The sequence below is a fragment of the Symphalangus syndactylus genome, chromosome 12 (assembly GCF_028878055.3).
Source record: "Symphalangus syndactylus isolate Jambi chromosome 12, NHGRI_mSymSyn1-v2.1_pri, whole genome shotgun sequence".
Lineage (NCBI taxonomy): Eukaryota > Metazoa > Chordata > Mammalia > Primates > Hylobatidae > Symphalangus > Symphalangus syndactylus.
In genome coordinates this window covers 136,935,672-136,958,800 of record NC_072441.2, presented here as the reverse complement: position 1 = coordinate 136,958,800, position 23,129 = coordinate 136,935,672, and the positions used below count along the sequence as shown (strand labels likewise).

Here is a 23,129-nt window from a genome sequence, read left to right as displayed (position 1 = left end):
GAAAAAGTCCATGCTCATAGTAGCTGTGGTTTCCAACTGCGTGATAAAGTTTTAAAATCTGCATTCAAATAAGAACAGCTATGTTGACCTAAGGTTACAAGCTAACTATTCTTGGTAAGTACTGTTCTTTATTCTGGAGGATATCACTTTACAGTTTGGTGCTAAATGCTCTTTTATGAATTTAAGGTGCCTGTAACTGTCTACTTGAACGGCAGGCTTAATCTGGAACGCCATGTCGACCTTCATCCCCCAGTTCTTTCTCCCCAAATTAAAAACACAAATACACACACACGCCCCTACTTAGTTCCTAAAACTCAAGGGCACGCGCACACACCTACTTATTTCCTAAAATTCAAGCTCGCACCAACGAGATCCACAAGGATAGGAAGGGTGGTGGAGGTCACTGGGCAGCGCCTCCGGATCCCCCGGAAGGGGGCGGGGTCAAAACTCAGATCTCGAGCTCCCGGAAGGGGGCGGGGCTAAAACTCTCAGATCTCATCCGCCTCACTCTGTCGTCGCCCCTTCCCAATTCTCGCGAGACGTCAAGGAGCACAGCTTCTGCGCACCGCACGATACTGGGAGTCCAGGCGCCAGGGGAGGGGGAGGGGAAAAGGGGAGACGGTGCAAACGGCGTGGCCGCCATCTTGCTTGTGCCCCCGCTTCGCGCGCGCTCCGTTCTCCGTGACGCACACTTCCCCCTCCCCTCCGCCGCGCCAGGGCCTCTGCATTGCCCGACTCCGTAGGAGCGCGGGGGCGGCTCCTGCTCTTCCTGGACTCCTGAGCAGAGGTGTGTGAGTGTGCGGGAGTTTCTGTGCGGGGGTGATAGGGGAGCGGCGGCGGGGGGAGGGGCAGCGCTTCCCGCCTTCGCCAGAGACCTCACTTCCTCGCGCGGCCGCTGCTGTAGCTCGGTCCGGCCTGCCCGCCGCCATGTTGTGCTCTTGCCTGGCCCTTCGCTGTCGCCGCCGCCGCGCTCGTGGGGTCCGTGTGCCTCGTCGGCCCGGCCCGCGGGCTTTCTCCCATTGGCGGAAGGCGACGGCGGGGGGGCTCGCTCGTGATTGGTCGGTGGCGGGGAGGCCGCGGACCTGGCACCTTATTGGTCGCGCCAGCTCCGGCCTAGGGGGTGATGAAGGAATCTGAGGCTGCGGGGATGCGCGCGTCTTGGGCTAGGGCGGCTGGGGCAATGACCGCCTGCGGCGCAGGCGTGGGGTTGCGGCGAGAGGCCGAGCCTAGAGGCTTTAAGGGCAAAGGGTGATGGCCTGGCAGGTACTTTGGGGGTAGCTTAGGCCATGGCCTGAGAATGGGGGACACTCACTTTCAGAGGTGCTTTTCCTGGTACATGCATGGCCCAAGATGGGGGTGTGCAGGCCCTCAGGGTTCCAGGCCTGGAAGCACCGAAACCCAAGTGACAGGCTGAGAGGATCTTCGAGGTCCAGGGATGCTAATGTAACCCAGTTTGGAAGTGGCCCTGAAGTCCACGGTGTGAGTGTATGATGTAGGAAGAAAGGCATCAGGGCTAGGGGCATAGCTGAACGGTAGAATCAGATCAGGGATTTTGCTGGAGAGTGCAAGCATTCAAACACCGAGGTTTAGGTGGAGCCCTGGAGTCCAGAGTCAACGGACCTGGGATGTGGTTTGAGGAGCACGTAAACCGAGAGAGGGATCATATTGATAAGTGTGCTCTGTCCGAGCGTAGGAGGCACAGCATTAAGTAGTATCAGATGTAAAGTGACAAAATCTGATATAGGAAGCATTTTAGGGAACATTTTCGGACTTGGGAAGTGTATTAATAGAGCAGTTTTACGTTATTGAGTCTCAGGACCATACAAGTAGTTTTGAGATGTATATGAAATTTGCTGCTCTAGGAAGGATACAGGTCATGGCTGAGTTTCCAAAGCTACATTAGCAAATATTAGGTACTGGGTAGTTATTTGTTGAGTAAATATTATTAGGTTCCCCTTTAAGGGAAAGGGAGCTAGCCAGAAATTTTGGGTCTTGGTTTATTTCCTTGTATATGTGCCTAAAAAGTACACCCATTCCCATGTGTACTTTGAATTTTTTGTTTGTTTTTTCAAATAAGCAGCTCCAAACCAAAAAAAGCCAATACATAGCTTCTTAAGGAACAGGACTTGTCAACACTTTCTGGTTCATATTCAAAAAGTTTTTATTCCAATCCAGAGTCATTCCAGTCAATTTATTGGGAATATGTTCCTTTTCCACTGAATCTGAATCGAAGTTACTTGTATTGCTTTACATTTGCTCGTCCCAGTGTGTGAGGGCCATGGAAACACATTTATGTTAAACCTCTGTGTTTTCCTAATTTGTTTTTCCTTGTTTTTTGTTAGGTAGTCCTTTTTAGCTTTAGATGGTACTCTTCTGTTTTCATACCAATTTCAAGAAACTCCTATGGTTTTCAAATTTAGTCAGTTTTATGTGAATGCAACTACATTTTCTGGAGAAGGGAATTGATAAGTAGCGGAGGAAGAGAATTGCTGTTTGGGGGCATATTTTAACACCAATAGGTAGGCATTATCGTCCCCATATTGCAGATGAGGAAACTGAGGATCAGAGAGGTTAAGTAGCTTGTCTGGTGTCACTCAGTAAGTGGTTGAGCTGGAATTCAAACCCTGGTTGCCTGATGCCGAAGCCTGTAATTTTATCTGCTACATCAGCTATCAAGATAAACCTGACTAATCAAACTTCCAGATAATTTTGTATTTCCAAGTGGATCATCTACTTTGATTTCTGGGTGTTTAGAGTATATTAAATGGAAGACTATAATTCGTAAGAATTTGTTGTGCTGCTTATGGATTCAGACCACAAAATTGTAACCATAGAGAATATGGGTTCTTCAGCTAGGTCTTCAAATCATATCCCTTGGCTTCTATTGTGAAAGGGAAGATTTACAAAGTAAATTGCTGCGTTTTTCCTGAATCCAGGTAGATAATGGGGACAAATATGTACAGAAACTTGAAGAATCTGCATTCCTTAAAACCAAGCTTCAGAATATTGCAGATAGTCTTTCTGTATATGGAGGTAATTTATGCCAAATGGCGAGGAACTACCAAGTGCCTAGTGTAAAGAGCTCACTGGAGAGGTTTTTCAAACATCACCAGTTCCTTAGGGTGTCCCCAAATACCAGCACCTATTCAAAGGCTTAGTGCTTTCTTCAGACTGTGGGATATTGATTCTAGGATATGCTCATCCTGAACAATGTGTAAAATTAAGACTGGATAGGACAAAATATTTGCAGTTCCAATTTTGCATGGAAACCTTTAAATCAGGGTTTGAGAGGAGACCAGTGAGTTGGAAATCTTAATTGCTTTATGTCTTGATATGCTTAGGTGAAGCCCTCCCTCATTTTTATTTACAATAACATTTCACTGTGGAAGATAAAGGCAAAGCTGCAAGTGAAAATAGGGTTTGCCATGTATTTTGTACGTTGGTCATTTCAGCCTCATTTGGCTCAGTCATCAAGTTAACCAACTATGAAGAAGGCTGTAGATCTATAACTTAGTTTCTTTTTTAGTAAGACTAGACAAGGTGGTAACAACGAGTGTATATGTACACCTTTTTTATTCAGCAGGCATTTCTGGAGCAGCCTGCCCTTCAACATTGGTGACCACCTTCATTCCATGTTAGCCCGTTACATCCATGGCCACCTTGTTAATATCTGGAATTGACCACTCTAGAAATCTTGAACTCTCAGGAAATCTCATTAGATCTGAGTTTATGTTGAAAACTTGTGAACCTCAGCTTTTTCTTCAAGCAGAAATCATACTAAGCTTTATACTTTATAGGCTGTGTCCATGGCATCTTATTTAATTCTTATGACAAATCTGTTATCTCATTTATACTTACACTTTTTTTTTTTTTTGGTCAGAACTACTAGAGACTGGGCGCGGTGGCTCACGCCTCTAATCCCAGCATTTTGGGAGGCCAAGGCAGGTAGTATTTGAGGTCAGCAGTTTGAGACCAGCCTCGCACACGTGATGAAACAAAATTACAAAAATTAGCCTGGCATGGTGGTGGGCACCTGTAATCCCAGCTACTCGGAAGACTGAGGCGGGAGAATTGCTGGAACCCGGGAGGCAGAGGTTGCAGTGAGCTGAGATTGTGTCACTGCACTCCAGTCTGGGCAACAGAGCGAGACTCAGTCTCCCAAAAAATAAACAAAAATCCCAAAACTGTACTAGAGAAGATTTTACAAGGCATTTTTATCCCCTTTTATTTTCAGAGAAATGAAGGCAAAGCGAAATGGGGATTCAGACCACAGAATTGTAACCATATATTGGCCAAACCCATTCTATGCTATGGAGCTATGCTGGGAGTCTTGTTTTGGGTTTTTTGTTTTGTTTTGTTTTTTGAGAGTTTTACTCTGTCACTCAGGCTGGAGTGCAGTGGTGTGATCTTGGCTCACTGCAACCTCTGCCTCCTGGGTTCAAGCGATTCTCCTGCCTCAGCCTCCCGAGTAGCTGGGATTACAGGCGTGCACCACAACACCCAGCTAATTTTTGTATTTTTAGTAGAGACGGGCTTCCACCATGTTAGCCAGGCTGGTCTTGAACTCCCGACCTCAGGTGATCCACCCACCTCGACCTCCCAAAGTGCTGGGATTATAAGTGTGAGCCACCGTGCCAGCCAGGCTATGCTGGGTGTCTTTTTGAGGTAATTTTGAAATTTACATTTTTTAGTTCAAAAGTACTGAGCCACTAGGATCTATGAATCAAACGCAGGGATAATATAGTTACTACTTTTATTGAGTGCTTGCTTACATTGTACCAGCTGGGATATAAATGTATTATGTATATTTATCCTCATACACTATGAGATAGATAATATAGCCACCCTCATTTTTACGTGTGAGGAAACTGAAAAGTAATTTGCTTAAGTTCTCACAGCCAGTAAGTAGCAGAGCCCAGATTCAGACACAGATTTGTAATTCTGTCTTTTTTTTTTTTTTTTTTTTTTTTGAGATAGAGTCTTGCACTGTTTCCCCAGGCTGGAGTGCAATGGCGCGATCTTGGCTCACCGCAACCTCCGCCTCCCAGGTTCAAGCGATTCTCTTGCGTCAGCCTCCTGAGTAGCCGGGATTATAGACGCCCGCCACCATGGCTGGCTAATTTTTTGTATTTTTAGTAGAGACGGGGTTTCACTATGTTGGCCAGGCTGGTCTCGAACTCCTGACCTTGTGATCCGCCGTCTTCGGTCTCCCAAAGTTCTGGGATTACAGGTGTTAGCCACCGTGCTGGGCCACAGATTTGTAATTCTTAATTCTTGTGTAAATGAAGCCCTTACTCTTAAACACTGTGTTGACACCATAGGATGCTATGGGAAAAGAAAAAAGTCCTGGCTTCTTAGCTCAAGAAGTGAACTACAGTTCTTTCAGGCATGTCCTTTGTACTGAGGCTCCAAAAGAGTGAGATGACCTTGACAGGGTCACTTGGCTATGCAAGGGCAGAGCCAAATCTTGCCCAGATGACAGGATTTCCACATAGATGCTCATTCCACTGGATAGCATCGTGTCTCCTGTGGAAGCATTGACTTGGTGGCGGAGATGACTTTAAGTGACAGGTTTACTTCATTCACGGGAATGAGAATGGCAGAGGACATTACTAGGGTCACAAATGACCTTCTTAAGGTCAATCGTAGCCTCAGGCATACAACCAGGAAGAACATTCCTTTGCCAGTAAGTTGTTCTTTTCCATTCCGTTTCTTGTTCTCCGAGGAAACTGGTTGTGAGTTATCGGATATCTTACAGTCTTTCTTTTCATTTTGTTTATTCAGTTTTTCATGCATGCACTGTCACAGTTTAGGAAGGCTACAAGGTCATTTTAGTGTTTTCCTGCAGAGACTCAAAGCACTCAATATAATTTAAGTAGATTAATTGCAGGAGGAAATGGATTTTTAAAACTTTGGTCAAAAAGTGCCTTTGGGAGGGGACAGTATTAGTTGCTGATTGGAGTCAGACCAAGGGAAGAATTCTGTCTCTGCAATGCATTTACCCTGTCTGTGTGCTGGAGCAGGTTCTTAACTTGTTTCTTCCTCTGTAAAATAATGACAATAATACCTACCTTTAGGGTAATTATGAGAAATGAATATAATAGCGTGTGGTAGATGCCTGTCACTTAGTGGACTTTAATAAGTGAGAGAACACATTTTCGTTTTAGAACAGCATGAAATCTGTCCTTTCAGCCAGTTACAGCTTCCTTGATGAGGAGGGGTGAGGCCTTTTGTAATTGTCTGCTCTATTATATACAGTAAGATTTCCATATGGGGGAGTGACCACTTGACATGAAGGAAGTAACCTAATTTAGTTGTGCTTTTGTGGTTTAGGAGCTGATTTTCAGTGGACCAGTGTGAGGTCAGTCTTACTTTTGAATGCACAAAGTAGTAGGATCGTTTGTTTCAGGGAAAGGTTGTTTCCTGATCTCTTTTGTTCATCCCCTAGTGTTGAGTGGTAATGATTGCGATGCGATGAAAACTTTTCCATATTTGACAAATAGCAATGATGATTAAAGTCGGAACAACTGGTGATTTCATTCTGACCAGAAGGAGAGATTTGCATTATAGTCATTTAAAATTTTTCTAACAGTACAAGTTATCAGTTGAAGTAGGACTGGTGGTTTGGTTTGTGTGATTTGTAGTCACTTGAGTAACGTTTTCTTTGAAGTAAGCAGTTAGTATTATGGAATGGTTCAGGAAAAATCTCTCTGCCTGCAGAAAATTTTGCTAGGTTGCAGGAATTGTTGCACCCTTCCCACACTTCTCCATGTGTTAGCAGTGATGTACCTGATAGCAGTGAGACAGCACCTGTACTCATTTTCAGTATTGGAGTTGGATTTTCCATTTTGTTATTTTCAGATCTCCAGATAGATTACTTCCACATCCAGTACTTAGTGAGAGCTTTCTATTGTATAAACTTGTAGTTTAGAGAGCAGAACTAGAGTCTAATCTTTGCATTTGAATGTTTCCAGTAGAATATGTTTTAAATGAAGGTTGAAATATCCATGTCTGGTCAGGCACGGTTGCTCACACCTGTAATGCCAGCACTTTGGGAGGATGAGGCTGACAGATCACCTGAAGTCAAGAGTTTGTGACCAGCCTGGCCAATATGGTGAAACCCCGTTTCTACTAAAAATACAAAAATTAGCCAGACATGGTGGCGGGCACCTGTAGTCCCAGCTACTCAGGAGGCTGAGGCAGGAGAATCGCTTGAACCCGGAGGCGGAGGTTGCAGTGAGCTGAGATCATGCCACTGCACTCCATCCTGGGCGACAGAACGGGATTCCCTCCTTGAAGAAAAAAAAAAATCCATGTTCAAGGTACTATATATAAGGTGTCCTATTTAAATGAATGCCATTCATTCATGTATTTACTTGCTGGAGTCTTGCTCTGTCGCCCAGGCTGGAGTGCAGTGACATGACCTCTGCTCACTGCAACCTCTGCCTTTTGGGTTCAGACGATTCTCCTGCCTCAGCCTCCTGAGTAGCTTGGGACTACAGGTGCATGCCACCACACCTGGCTAATTTTTGTATTTTTTGTAGAGACAGGGTCTCACCATGTTGGCCAGGCTGGTCACGAGCTCCTGACCTCAGGTGATCTGCCTGCCTCAGCCTCCACTGCGCCCAGCCTGAATACCCTTCATTTAAAGCCAATAGTATATCCTTTGCCTCCCGGGTTCAAGCGTTAAAGTCAATTGTATATTCTTAATAAGATTCAATAATTGTCCTATTCTTAAATACATTCATGAGTATGAACCATAAATAGTGATCTTGAGCGGTGTTTCAAAGTGTTTTAATACGAGGAATAAGATGGGCCGGGCACCGTGGCTCACACCTGTAATCCCAGCACTTTGGGAGGCCGAGGTGGGCAGATCATGAGGTCAGGAGTTCAAGACCAGCCTGTCCAACATGGTGAAATCCCATCTCTACTAAAGATACAAAAAATTAGCTGGGCGTGGTGGTGGGCATCTGTAACCCCAGCTACTCGGGAGGCTGAGGCAGGAGAATCGCTTGAACCCGGGAGGCAGAGGTTGCAGTGGGCCGAGATCACGCCTCTATTGCACTCCAGCCTCGGCGACCGGGCGAGACTGTCTCCAAAAGTAAAAAAAAAAAAAAAAAAGGAATGAGATGACTCATAGGAAATGATGTTATAGAATATTTTGTATCATGTCATTGGTTTAAATCTGAAGTACTGAAGGTTTTCACAATCCCTAATTACTGTTACCCTTGGCCTCCAGAGCTGTAAACTGTCCAGTAATCTCTATGAAATGAGATTCTTTGCCCAGTGTTAAGAAGATATATCCCTTTGACACTGGCATGATCTGTTCATTTTAAAAGAGAAGAGAGAAAAGGCTAATAAAGTACACATTATCTACGCAGTTGACATCTTTGTCATTTTAAACTGTTTTAAAAATTATTGCTGTACCCTGAAGGTAAGTAGCATAGAATTTGCTCATTATGAAATGACAAAGTTGGGCCTTTTAAGAAGCCAAGAATGCTTGGTTGGCAATCACTTAGGAGGCAAAGGATTGCTATTTCTGGTGGTATTTAATGTCATTTTCAGTAGTACTAAGTTAGAAAGGAAAACGCCATAATGTGTGTAAAACTCTAACCATTTTGGAAGGTTGTCAGAATACAGTTGCCTATAGTCTTTTCACTCTACTAAAATTTGTAAGTTGGTTTAGAGCAGCATTTCCCAAGCTCTTCCACCAAACATTAGTTCTGTGTAGTGCTAATCAGTGTCCTTTGGGGATAAAAAGAGGATCCTTGACAAAAAATGGCCAGAGTGAAATGCCTTTCTTTACTGCAGAATTATTATTCAGAGCCTTGGTGCTTTTTTGCCTATGACCCTTCAAGAGGGAAGATACATTATGCAGTGTTACTCAGACTTAACTTGGTCATGGACCGCTGTTTGTGAGAACACCTAATAAACGTTTCATGCTATGACTGGTGTGTAGTGGAGCCCAGTTGAGCAGTTCTGGTGTAGTCTATGAATAAAAAAAGAATCATTTTGCATAAGATAGCTTGGTAATCGTGGAAAAGGACTTTTCTGAGAACAAGATACATCTTCAAGGTAACATAGACTCTTAAGGATGAATGTGATTTCAAAGATCATCTAATCCAATGCCCAATAACAATAATAATAGTAGCAGGTACTATTTTTTGAGTACATGCTTTTTATCAGGCACAATGTTGTTATTCTACATGCCTTATTAACCACTGGGTCTTAGTGATTTTTATATGTTCTTTATTTTTTATTTTACTTTAATTAATTTTTTTGAGACTGGCTCTCTTGCCCACGCTGGAGTGAGGTGATGTGATCATAGCTCAATGCAACCTCATACTCCTGGGTTCAAGTCATCCTCCTGCCTCAGCTTCCTGAGTAGCTGGGACTACAGGGGTGTAGCACCATGCCTGCCCAGCAAATTTCTTTATTGTTAGTAGTGATGAGGTCTTGCTGTGTTGCCCAGGCTGGTCCCAAATTCTTCAGTTCAAGTGATCCTCCCTCCTTGGCCTCCCAGAGTGTTGGGATTACAGGTGTGAGCTGCTGTGCCTGGCTTATTTTTTATTTTTATTTTTTGAGATGGAGTCTCACTCTGTGAGGTTCAAGGCTGGCCTTGAACTCAAAAAAATTTGTTTTATTTTTTAATTTTAATTTTTATTTTTAATTTTAATTTTTTTTTTTTTTGAGACAGAGTTTCGCTCTGTCGCCCAGGCAGACAGAGTGCAGTGGTGCGATCTCAGCTCACTGCAAGCTCCTCTTCCCGGGTTCACGCCATTCTCCTGCCTCAGCCTCCCGAGTACCTGGGACTACAGGCGCCTACCACAGCGCCCGGCTAATTTTTTTTTTCTTTTTGTATTTTTAGTAGAGGCGGGGTTTCACCATGTTAGCCAGGTTAGTCTCGATCTCCTGACCCCTTGATCCACCCGCCTCGGCCTCCCAAAGTGCTGGGATTACAGGCGTGAGCTGCCGCGCCCAGCCTTTAATTTTTAATAAACTAACACATGGACCTTAAGGAGATGACAAGTTCTGAATTATTTGCTTTGTTGTCCAGGCTGGTCTTGAACTCAGTGTCTTCACTACTGCATTTTCCAGTCACCAGATAACTTTAGCATCCTGTTTTCCACGTTAGTGGTCTAGAGTGCTGCCATCCTCCCACTGTGTCCCCTTCTCCAGCTTATTCTCCACACTGTACCCAATGGTAAGGAACTAAACAGTCTTAAACGTGGGGCTGGCAAAATCAGAATTACACTTTAAACGTGGAACTGATTGTGCCAGTCCAATGTTTAAGACAGATTAGTTCCTTATCATTGTCCTTAGAATAAAGTTTTAGTATATTAGCTTTGTCCAACCCTGTATACCTTTCTTTTTTTTGAGAGAGAGTCTCGCCCTGTCACCCAGGCTGGAGTGCATTGGTGCAGTCTTGGCTCACTGCAACCTCTGCCTCCTGGGTTCAAGCAATTCTCCTGCCTCAGCCTCCCGAGTAGCTGGGATTACAGGTGCCGGCCACCATGCCTGGCTAACTTTTGTATTTTAGTAGAGATGGGGTTTCACCACGTTGGCCAGGCTGGTCTCAAACTCCTGACTTCAGTTGGCCTTCCAAAGTGCTGGGATTACAGGCATGAGCCACTGCGCCCAGCCTACCTTTCTAACTCTACTTCTAGCTTCTTGCTTCTGGGCTGCTTCTATGCCAAATGCAGCCCTTTCAGGAATGTAATACTTTCTGTCAGCTTCAGGCCTTTGCACATGCAGTTCACTTTGTCTATCTTGGTTTTTATTCTTAGGATTTTAAATCTCCTAAAAGCTTTCTCTGACCAGCCTAAAACTTAGGTAAGCCCTGGGTTAGGTGCTATGCTTATGTCCTCCCGTAGCATTTTGCATTTGCATGTGTTGTAACTCTTAATGTACAGCATCACGATTGCCTATTTTAACATTCCTCTTTCTTACAGTAGACTTTAATCTCTTTAAGGACAGGAACTGTGTCTTGTTTAGAATCCTCAGAGCTTATTTAGTACAATGGCTATGCTTATAATTTAAGTATTTATTGAACAAATGAAATTATCCTAAGCCCTAAAACCTTGCAAGATGTTTTAGTGCAGGCAGCTGCCTCAGTGGAGTTGAATAACTAGCACGAGGTCACTCACCTAAAAAGTGGTGAGGAGGGATTAAAATCTAAATCTGTTTAGCTGTAAAGATTGGGCTTTTTTTCCTGCTGCTGCACATGACTGCTCTCTCTCATGTTGCCTTTACACATCCCTGTCAAGTGTTCAAACAGCCCATGCCTAACAGCCCCATCCATAGCTTCTGAGGAAAGTTGTGTCATCTTTGGACAGCTCTGAGAGCTGAAGCGAGTCTTTGCAGAATAATTTCCCATCTATTGGTCTTAATTTATGCTTTGGAGAATATAACTTATTTTCAAAAAACAAATAATTCAGAATTTGTCATCTCCTTAAGGTCCATTTATTAGTTTATTTCATTCCTTCACTGAGTAACCATTTACCGAGCACCAGTGCAGTGTTCCTTTATTCTAATGACGTGGTCATTGCTCAGAATGTTTCTGGGCCTTTTTTGGGGATTATCTTCAGAACTTTTTTTTTTTTTTTTGAGAGGGAGTCTCGCTCTGTCACCCAGGCTGGAGTGCAGTGGTGTGATCTTGGCTCACTGTAACCTCTGCCTCCCAGGTTCAAGCGATTCTTCTGCCTCAGCCTCCTGAGTAGCTTGGACTACAGGTGTGTGCCACCAAATCCAGCTAATTTTTTGTATTTTTAGTAGTGATGGGGTTTCACCATGTTAGCCAGGATGATCTGGATCCCCTGACCTCATGATCCGCCTGCCTCGGCCTCCCAAAGTGCTGGGATTACAGGTGTGAACCACCGCACCCGGCCTATCTTCAGAACTTCTATCAGCTTATTTTGAAAATGTGTGAACATACTTTTGTTTGTTTGTTAAACCTTGAAGGTGGATTGGATTTGAGAAATAGCTACTAGTTGTTCAGGACCAAGTTGGGTGAAAGATATTGGGTCAGAAATTATAATCTGGCAGTCCTCAATTTTCTTTGATTTGCTTATAATGTTTTTTGAGATGGAGTCTCACTCTGTTGCCCAGGCTGGAGTGCAGTGGCATGATCTCAGCTCACTGCATCCTCCGCCTCCCAGGTTCAAGTGATTCTCCTGCCCCAGCCTCCTGAGTAGCTGGGATTACAGGCGTGCACTACCATGCCTGGCTAATTTTTGTAATTTTTAGTGGAGGCGGGGTTTCCCCATGTTGGCCAGGTTGGTCTTGAACTCCTGACCTCAGGTGATCCATCCACCTCGGCCTCCTGAAGTGTTGGGATTACAGGCATGAGCCACCACGCCTGGCCTATGTTTTGTTTTTTTTTTAAACTTGAACCAAAACTTAAAATAGAAAGATTTGACATTAAAACAGTCTGTCTTTTACTTCTTAAAGAATCTGGGCTGGGTGCAGTGGCTCACACATACAATCCCAGCATTTTGGGAGGTTGAGGTGGGAGGATCACTTGAGCCCAGAAGTTTGAAACCAGCCTGGGTAATATGGGGAGACCCTATCTCTACAAAAAAAAAAAATTAAAAATTAGCTGGGTGTGGTAGCCCACGCCTGTGCTCCTAGTTATTCAGAAGGCTGAGGCAGGAGGATCACTTGAGCCCAGGAGGTCAAGGCTGCAGTGAGCTGTGATCATGCCACTGTACTCCAGCCTGGGCAATTAACCCTGTCTCAAAAAAAAAAAAAAAAAAAAAAGAATGTGAAGCTCTTATTGCAGTTAACCAGATTTCCTACATGGCCCTCTTCAGTTGGAGCTGTGTAGTGGTCTCTCATTTAGATGAGACACACTTGCCAGTTTTCCTCAATCCCTGCTACTCCCTGTTATTTCACTGACACTGTGGCTAAAATTGGATTTGATTTATATCTTTATGCTTTGGGGATATATGTAGATAAAAATAAGACACTTGCTCCCTTCAAGAAGCCCTTCTTTGGTAATAGAGGCATGTTAAAAAATAGTTGTAATATGTGTACCTGCTGTATAATCAAGTGTATATTTAGATATTAATTGGGCACCTACCACATTCCAGATAATATGTTGAGTGCTTTCACTTATTTAAGCCTCAACACTCCTATTGGTGTTACTGCCTCCATTTTACACATGAGGAAGTGAGCTCAGAAATGGTTAAGTATCTTGGCCAATATGCAGCTAGTAAGCAGGTAGCTATGATTCAAAAATCATTCTCCCAACCAAGAGCATAAATTCTCACTTTACCTTCTTTGAGAGTATTAAAGCTTCAACCGTGTAACCAGAGTTACTGGTTTTGTCTCATAGTGATTTAAGTGTTTTTTTTTTTTTTTTTTTTTTTTTTTTTTTTTTTTTTTTGAGACAGCTCTGTTGCCCAGGCTGGAGTGCAGTGGCGCGATTTCCGCTCACTGCAACCTCCACCTCCCAGGTTCAAGCAATTCCCCTGCCTCAGCCTCTCGGGTAGCTGGGACTACAGGTGCGTGCCACCACGCCCGGCTAATTTTTTGTATTTTTAGTAGAGACGAGGTTTCACCATGTTAGCCAGGATGGTCTCGATCTCCTGAACTCGTGATCCGCCCCCCTCAGCCTCCCAAAGTGCTGGGATTACAGGCGTGAGCCACAGCGCCTGGCCTGATTTGAGTGTTTTTTAGGGTAAGAAGATGCAGTTGTCTGATGTAGAGGGCTGCTGAGATCCAGGACCAGGGAAGAATGTTAGCTGAAATCCTAGAGATTCTGTTAGGTTCTCAGTCCACAGTAATGACAGGTAGAAGAGAAAGCTATAGTAAGTGAATGGATTCAGCTGCCAAATGGAAATTCAAGAATAATTTGGGTTCTCTTCCCACTGTGGCTTGAATTCTAAGGTAAGTGTTGATGAGAAGTAGGACTTGAGGTCTTTTCGTTGCAAACTGCCAAGAAGTAATAAAAAATATGCTGAAGACCTTCATAGAGTGTTAAAGGTCATGATTGGTTTAATCTGGTACATCCAGAGCAGAGTCGGAGGGCCAGCTTTTGGAACAGTGATTCGCTGGGATTAGTGGTGAAAAGCCTGGGTTTCCAGCATAAAAACTGGAGAATTTTATGGCACCTGGTAGTCTTCCCGTACTGTCATTTATGGCTAAGGAGTTGCTTTCTGCAGGCCTGCAGAGTATGCTAGAGATAGAAGAGAGGTATTTCTTCAAAGTGGCTTCAGGGCCTTAAGCAGGTCTTCTCCCTTTCTGAACGTTAACCTTCTATAAATCAAGAAAGTTGAATTGGATGACATTTAATACTTTCCATTTTTTCAGTGCTTATTCAGGCATAGTACAATATGCTTTGCATATATTACTTTGTTTAATCCTTACAGTGGCTCTCTGGTATACATGGTGATATCCATACATTACAGATAAGGAAACTGAGGCTCAGGGTTAGTTCAGTGTCATATAATTAATAAGTAGAGTCAGAACTTGAAACTAACACTGCCTGACTTCCAAGTGCTTAGTTGTTGTGCGATACTGGCACTAATTAGTAATCAGCGAGGTTGTGAACATGTTCTCCCTATTCTTCTGCTGCCCACCCCTACCCTTCAGATGAGCTGCTTTTCCTTGTCAGCTGACTGGCCCTCAGGTGTTCTGGGGCTAAGAGAAGCTCCAGTACAGGTAAGGCCTATTGGCCTTCTGCCTTCTCTTCCCAGGATGGGAGTAGCTGTTCAGAATCTGTAATCTAAACTTTTGAGAAAAGAATTACAGTACCTATAACACATCCTGTTAACATAACCAAACTCTTTATTTGGATGCCATTGTGAAGTTGTCTCACAACGCCTTCAAATTTTAACAGTGTACTCTTGTTAATGATTTACCTAGTTGTTTCATGCCCTTATAAATGTGGTTTGTTACTGGTTAAATGGTCCTAATAATTTAGTAGTAAAATTTGTAACAACTTATAGGGTGCTATTTGGTCATGCCATTGGCTAGGTCTCTAACTGGCAGATCAAATTTAACATTAGTCAGATTTTAAATTTTAATATTTATTTATTTATTTACTTATTTGACATAGAGTCTCACTCTGTCGCCCAGGCTGGAGTGCAGTGGGGTGATCACGGCCCATTGCAGCCTTGACCTCCTGGGTCAAGTGATCCTCTGGTCTCAGCTTCCAAAGTAAGTGGGACCATAGGCATGTGCCACCACACCTAGCTAATTTTTGTATTTTTTGTAGAGATGGGTTCTCACTATATTACCCAGGTTGGTCTCAAATGCCTGAGCTCAAGTGATCCTCCTTCCTTGGCCTCCCAAAATGCTGGGATTATAGGCGTGAGCCAACATGCCTGGCCTAGATTTTTAATTTTTAAATTTGTTGAAGTTGGATAATGGTTTATGCTATCTACACATATATATGGCACCTAAGAATTTCCTTGGATGTGCCCTGAGTTGCTGTATGTCTTGGTAAGCAGTGTGGTGCAGTGGAAAGAGTACCACTCTAGGTGGGACCCGAGTTTGAATCTAGATGTATGGCTAGGAACCAGTTTCTTAACTTCTTTGAACCTCACTCTTTCTCACTGGTAGAAGGGTATTGTAGTGAGAATTAGAGGAGTAAAGTCTGTAATATACCTAGCACAGAACCTGGCACTAGTAGGTGTTCAGAAATCATTTCATTTCATCATGGGAAATGAGTGGAATGTATGTAGAGAAGTTAATACGGCAGAGTGGTAGGGCAGACCACCTTGCTCCTATTTCAGGTCCCTGCTGAATCTCTGCACATGTCAAGGATGAGTTCTCATGTATGGTCAAATGAGGACTTTCTAGAAAAGATCTCACGTACCTAGCAAAACAACTATATTTTTCAGTCCTAGGATATTTAGCTTTGGTGGGAGGAAGCAGATCTAAGGAGATTGTTAAAGGCCTCAGGTAATGAATGGTGAGATGTTTATATTTGAATGTGTTGCTAAAAAAAAAGTAATAAAAAGAAAAGAAAAACATGCTAATTGATTTTCACCACATTAGGAGCTGCCTCTTAAAAAATCTAAGCAGTTGGTCCAAAATCCATAAGAAAATCTTTGACTACCACTGGTAGACTTCAGCACCTTGGAATGTTTTCAATAACCACAGTGAGACAAGTAAGAATACTTATAATATCTCTTCTGAGATCAACTCTGCTGTGCTTATTCTTAAAAATATGGGGCCGGGTGTGGTGGCTCATGCCTGTAATCCCAGCACTTTGGGAGACTGAGGTGGGTAGATTTTCTGAGGTCAGGAGTTCAAAACCATCCTGGCCCACATGGTGAAACACCGTCTCAACTAAAACTACAAAAATTAGTCGGGTGTGGTGGTGGGCGCCTGTAATCCCAGCTACTCGGGAGGCCGAGGCATGAGAATCGCTTGAACCCAGGAGTCAGAGGTTGCAGTGAGCTGAGATCGTACCGTTGTACTCTAGCCTAGGTAACAGAGGGAGACTCTGTCTCAAAAAAAAAAAAAAAATATATATATATATATATATATATAGTAGACGGCTGGGGTGCAGTGGCTCACTCCTGTAATCCCAGCACTTCGGGAGGCCGAGGTAGGTGGATCACTTGAGGTCAGGAGTTCAAGACCAGCCTGGCCAACATAGTCAAACCCATCTCTACTAAAAATACAAAAATTGGCTGGGCGTGGTGGTGGGTGCCTGTAGTCCCAGCTACTAAGTAGATCACTTGAACCCAGGAGGTGGAGGTTGCAGTGAGTCAAGATCGTGCCACTGCACTCCAGCCTAGGCAACAGAGTGAGACTCCATCTCCAAAAAAAAAAAAAAAAAAAAAAGAGAGAAATTTATCCTCGTCCAGGCACAGTGGCTCATGCCTGTAATCCCAGCACTTTGGGAGGCAGGGGCAGGAGAATCCCTTCAGCCCAGAAGTTCAAGACCAGCCTGGGCAACATGGCGAGACCCCCATCTCTACCAATTTAAAAAAAAAAAAAAGAAAAGAAAGAAATAGAAAAATTAGCTGGGCGTGGTAGCACACACCTGTAGTCCTAGCTACTCAGGAGGCTAAGGTGGGAAGATCGCTTGAGCCCAGGAGGCGGAGGCTGCAGTAAGCTGAGATCGTGCCTCTACACCCCAGCAACACCCCAGCTTGGGTGACAGAGCCAGACCCTATCTCAAAAAAAAAAAAAAGAAAGAAATAATGAATTTATCCCCTAGGATGTCAAACTCTGTGACTGCCCTAAATAAATTAGTTAATCCATCAAATTATAATGTGTTTTTAATAATACGTCATCAGCCCTCTGCATCTAAGGATTCAACCAGCCAGGGGTCAAAAATATTTTTAAAAATTGTGTCTGTACAGAACATATGCAGACTTTTTTCCTTGTCATTATTCCCTAAACAATACAATATAACAACTACATATATAGCATTTACATTTTATTAGGTATTATACGTAACCTAGCGATGATTTAAAGTATAGAGGAAGCTGGGCAAGGTGACGTGCACCTGTAGTTTCACCCACTTTGGAAGCTGCAGTGGGAAGATTGCTTGAGCCCAGGAGTTTGAGGCTGTTGTGCCCTGATTATGCCTGAATAGCCACTGCGTTGCAGCCTAGCAACATAGTGAGACACCATCTCTTAAAAAAAAGTATACATGGGAATGTGCAAGTGTTTTATGCAAATACTATACCATTTTATATTAGGGACATGAGCACCCAAGGATTTTGGTATCCATGAGAGGGTTGGCTGGGGAGTATCCTGGAACCAGTCTCCCATGGATACCAGGGGATGATTGTATTCACTAATGTTCTAGCTTTTTTGTCATTCCCTCCCCTCCCTGCTTTATCATTATATTTCCTTCTTAGGTTCCTGGTTGACTTTCTAGAAATGCCACTTCCACTGTCCCTGCCGCTAACTTCATACATTACCTTAAAATTTTACTATTTAAATTAGTTTGTGTTTTAAAATAAAGTGCTTTGCCTTGATACCAGTCTGTGCCTTTAAAGTGCCACTAACATAATGACAGATGCCTTTTAGAAATCCTGCAAACTGTTGTATGGCCATTGGCATCACTCTGTTAGTGTTAAATAAGCTGTATTTTCTTTGGATTAGCCCTACCCAGTTTTGTTTTTCTTCTGTTAATGCTCAACAGAAAACTGAAGATGGTCACAACTTTCCGACCTTGTGCACATTGCTTCTCTGGTCTATTGCCATAGGATACTGTAGCAGTATCTTACAGACATCTTTGATGGCCAATCAGAAGCAGTTAAATTACCTTAAATTTTTTAAATGGAACTCTGACAGCCAATAAGAAATCCCGTGGGTGGGAACAGTAACAACCCTTTGGCTTGTTTTTAAGAACAATTCTAAATTTTCAATATTCTGTTTTAGAAGCACATGATGCCCTAGTGCAGCTGCTATGTGCATTTGCCAGACATTTCCACGCCTTAGAGTTCCCCATAGTTTGAAGTCTGAATCTGACCCCTGTTCTGCTTCTCAAGGTAACTTTAAAACAGGAAGTGTACAAAAGAGGTAACTGATGACGTGAACAGCCAATCGTGGCTTTGTGTTCTTAGCCGATAAAGCAGTTCAGCCAATGGGACCACTGTGGAGGCAAGGTTTGGTGTCAAATAGCATGCTAGATTGAATGCCTTTGACTGTTAAAGTGGAAGGAGGCTGCAGGGCTTCATTGGAGCCTCGGAGTTTTTCACTGAGGCAGGGGTCAGCTGAAAGACAAAGAAAAATGGCGAATAGTTTGTTGGGGGGTGGGAGGACAGCTGTTCGGGTTTTCACTGGAGTGGACATTCCAGACCCAGGTTTCTGCATCTCCTGCTGCCTTTTGTTTCCTCCGTCCTTTAGGGGGGAGGGATAGGAGTGACTTAAATTCTCCCAGCCCGAGGAGGTATAAATAACTACATGTAAAATTAATGCAGTTCCCGGTAAGTTTAATTCTTTGTTTTGTGTTGAAATGATAGAAACTGTTTAGCTTCAGAGAGTGTAGACAAGTTGCACTGTTCAGAAAATGGCCACTTTACATTCCATGCATACCTTTTGGTGCACCTAGAATACCTTGCTGTGTTTAGATTTTGCATGTCCTTCAACTAGGATTTCTTTCCTAGTTGGGTATCGACAAGATCAGGTACATGGAGAAAGGCTAATCATTTTTCAGGGGCACACAGAAGCAAAACACTTTTCTCTTCGCATTGGGTAAACTTAACTGTTTTCCAAATAATTTTCCTTTGTTCAAGTGCACTGAAGCTTTCCTACGGAATAAGCTGAGTTGTTGTGAGAGTTTTTCTATTTCCACGCACTTTGTTGACATCTGTGTTTTCAGATATGGAAGCAACACTGTTGCTGTTAGAAATTTGTGTGAAAATATGATTTGCACTGCTGCAGGTTCTAATGGTGAAGGCCCACATGCCAGTGTGAAATTTTCCCATAACTTTCTTGATTTACCAGTCTACCTCTAGATTCTAATAAGTAGTAATTAATGTAGTAAACAATCTTTGTTTTTAATGCACATTTTAGCTTAGAATGCTGGTTAGAAACATCTTCACTTATATTGACAGTGACAAGAGCAAATCTTTTTCCACAGATTTCACACATTTTGTCAGGTGTTGATTTAGTTCTTTAAAATGATATGAGCAAAGTGCTTTTCATTTTTCCGTATTAAATATTTAAAATCCTGCAGTTTGTGAATAGGAAAGTTAAGAGTATAGGCACCCTACCTTTTGCCCTTGAGATACATATATTTTTCTCTTTAGGGATATAAAGCTAATGTAGGTTGCTAATCAGTAACCAGCCAGTTCTTATGAACAGTGAAATCTTCAATCCCACGTACTAATATCTATAATACACCTGATTTTAAAATGCAATTCTTTGTTTTCTTTTTATTTGCAAATGCGGAATGAAGGTCATTGGAACATTTCTGCAACAGACTCAGTGTGGAGCTGTGAGCCAGCAGCACTTAGTCTCTGGGTAGGGAAAAGGAGCAGGCCCTATTAGAGGAGAAGTTTCGAGGGTGTTGATTTGCCTTCCCTAGCTTCCCCTCTAATAAAGGATTTACCTGAGAGGACTGATAGGATTTAGATTTGGGGCTCTTGGAGTTGTAATGATATAGCAAGTCAAAGTTCCTGGATGCAGGCCTCTGTCGTTGCTTGCAAAAGTGACCTTGAAAAACTGCCGGGGAGTTGAAAGATTGAAGGACAAAGTTTGTTTATACAGATTTGGACTGAAAAGCTCTATTTAAGATGAAAAGAGACTGTACTTCTGATATTCAAGTTGAGTGGTTAGTAGGAATATGTTATAGATTCAAATTAGGAGTTTTCAGGGAATAAGACAATAGGGCTGCATTCATTCTCTCTCCCACTCTTTTTACTTCCCTCCCCCCAGCAAAAAATTCTAAATTCTTTTGGTATGATAGCTGAGTGAACTGCCTAACAGATTCAGAATTCCTTGCATGGTACCTTGTCTTCTTTGTAATCTAGAGGGTTCTTAGTGAAGGGGATAGTATTTTAGGAGTTCAGAGTAGTTGTATTTGTGAAAGTTTTGGGGAATTAGAATGCTTATAATAAGAAAATGTTCTTTCTGGGAATTTAAGTCCTAAGATAAAGAAGTATGTGTTAAGGATTACATTTTAAGAGGTAGTTATTTTGATTTAAATTTATTTTTTTAAGTCATTGACTATTTATATGTTTATGTTATTGGTTGTTCCAGATTATATATATGATTTTAAAAACAGTTGTAGGTGCTGACTTGACCCTGTTGGCCCTAGGAGAAGGCCTGCAGCAGGGGAGGCAAAAGTGAAGGTGTGGTACAGTATGAGGTAAACCATAAACTTGAGAACTTTGTGGATTTGGCTTCTTGGAAAGACGCCCGGTCACTGCCTCTAGCCGAAGTTCTTCACCATTTTTGGATCATAGACTCTTTGAGAATCTGACCCACTACCTGGAAAAATGCACATGGGCATGCCTGTGCAAAACCTTTGATGACTGAGTTATTTTCTAGTGTATGTCAAATGGTATTTAACACTTTAGCCAGATAAATGTTTACTAGACAAATGAAGAAAACTTTGCTTCCAGAAAGAGCAAAGACCTTCTAGAGAGCTAACTCTTAATTTAGGCCATGGGTGGCTGTGTGTGTAAGTGGGGCAGGCTTAGATGGGGTCTAGAGATATGGACATTTATTTACTCTGATCACAATATTTGAGGCAGCATGGTACAGACCATTTAAAGTCAAGAGATCTGTGTTCAAGCCCCATTCACCTTTATCACCAGCTTTGTAGGTTTGGGCAAGTCAGCCATTTAGTGTTAGCTTCCTCACATGTAAAAATGGAACCTAAAAATAGTGTCTTACTTAGTGGTGAGTCTTGAATGAGATCATGTTTGTCAAAGTACTTTGCAAATTGTGAAGAGCTACATAATATTAGTTGTTACCAATCCAGACTATTTGGGGGATGAAACGTTTATGAAGATAGGTGTGGCATCAGAGAAAAAAATGCCAGTATTTTAATATTTTTAAAAAGGAGTTAGTTTAAACCTGACACATTTCTTTTTAAACTGCCTTCACCTGCATATTCCTATTTATGCTGACATGACCCTATTTATTTAATGCATACGTCAAGACCACCAATCCTTTACTCATCAAGATTCCTGTGAAAGAATTTTAACCCCTTTGTCAAAATTTAAGGACCTCTCAGAATAGGATGAAATGGGTATGCTGATTTTTAAAAAACTCTTGTTAGATTGAGGAACCTCTCAGAATAAAATCTGGAAGCCTGTTCCGTTTGCATTATGAGATTTGCATTACAATGCAGGTAAGTTGTAATGGTTGCAGATGTTTACCAAGCAGAGGTTACATTTTTAGTTTGTATACCAAATATTTATAAAGTAAACTGGAACCATTTTTTTTGTTTGCTTTGTGATTATCCTGTCAATTTTCAAGCATGGGAGGTAGTTGTAGCCTGCTCTATAGTAAGTAAGTAAATGTTGGGATTAATGCCTTTTTTTTTTTTTTTTTGGCAGACGAGGTCTTGCTCTGTTGCCAAGGCTAGTGTGCCAGGCTGGAGTGCCATGGCATGATCATGACTCATTGCAGCCTCCACCTCCTGGGCTCAAGCAATCCTCCTACTTCAGCCTCCTGAGTAGCTGGGACTACAGGCATGTGCCACTGTGCCCAACTAATTTTTATTTTTTTATTTATTTTTATTTTTATTTTTAAATACAGACGGGGTCTTGATTTGTTGCCCAGGCTGATCTCAAACTCCTGGACTCAAGTGATCCTCCCGCCTTGGCCTCCCAAAGTGCTGGGATTACAAGCACTGGGATTACAGGCATGAGCCACTGTGCCCAATTGTGGGATGAACACTTTTAAAAAAAGAAATAATTGATCTCTCATCAAAAATCTAACATAAATTTCACACAGTTGATACCTACTATGAGATACCTTTCTAACATAACTGGTGGAAACTCATGGGGATTTCTTTTTAATCTAGTCTGCATGCCCAGTGTCATCTATTTTTAGGACTTCCTTTTTTTCCCCCCCAGGGGTGGGGTTGATATTTTGTGATGTTTGATTTCCTGTCCTATTAAGTCACTTCCTTTCAGGCATGGTCAGTCAGCATTGGTGTCTGCTTCCTATCTGTGCATTGAAAGAATCATATTCAGACAGAATGAGGTTTGGCAAAATTGATACTGACTTTACCAAATAAAATTCCAGTTCCAGGGATGTGTAGGTTTAAAAACAGCAATCGTGGTCACTTTGGGCTTTTGTTTAGAAAACAAGATGAGATCTCCTTTTTAAAGAGGCTAAATACTTTTGTGGGGGCTTCAGTAACCCAAAAAACGTATTAAAAGTTGAACATGGCTGTCTTCATGAATGGAATGATTTTTGCCTATTCTTATTACTGATAATATATGCATACAGAGTTTGAATACGTCTAAATTAGGCTGATGGGAATCACTTAGGGATCTAGTCTAGTTCCCTTCTTGTAAAGTGGGGAAATTGAGGCCCAGTAAGTTCAGGTGCCCTAATCCAAGTCTTTCAGCTTTTTAGGAACAGGCTTGTACAAGTTTGGAGATTTGACTCCCAGTCAATTTGTTGTGTGTTTCTTTTATTCCTCTAGGTTGTTTTCACTTTTTACTTTTCATGTTTCTTTTCCTTTTGGG

At 42.4% G+C, this 23,129-nt stretch overlaps 1 protein-coding gene across 5 annotated transcripts in view; it reads left to right on the top strand.

Moving 5' to 3' along the window:
- The first annotated feature begins 483 nt into the window (after positions 1-483).
- NFYC (nuclear transcription factor Y subunit gamma) overlaps positions 484-23,129 on the top strand; it is a 78,853-nt gene continuing 56,207 nt past the window's right edge. For 2 of the 5 annotated variants that reach the window (XM_055254836.2, XM_055254835.2), the window contains exon 1: positions 513-787. The gene's annotated coding sequence lies outside the window, so the exon portion shown is untranslated. Of the gene's footprint in view, positions 788-16,853; positions 18,903-23,129 lie in introns of those variants that run through there. The other 3 variants (XM_055254837.2, XM_055254832.2, XM_063625177.1) reach the window with 3 other exon arrangements.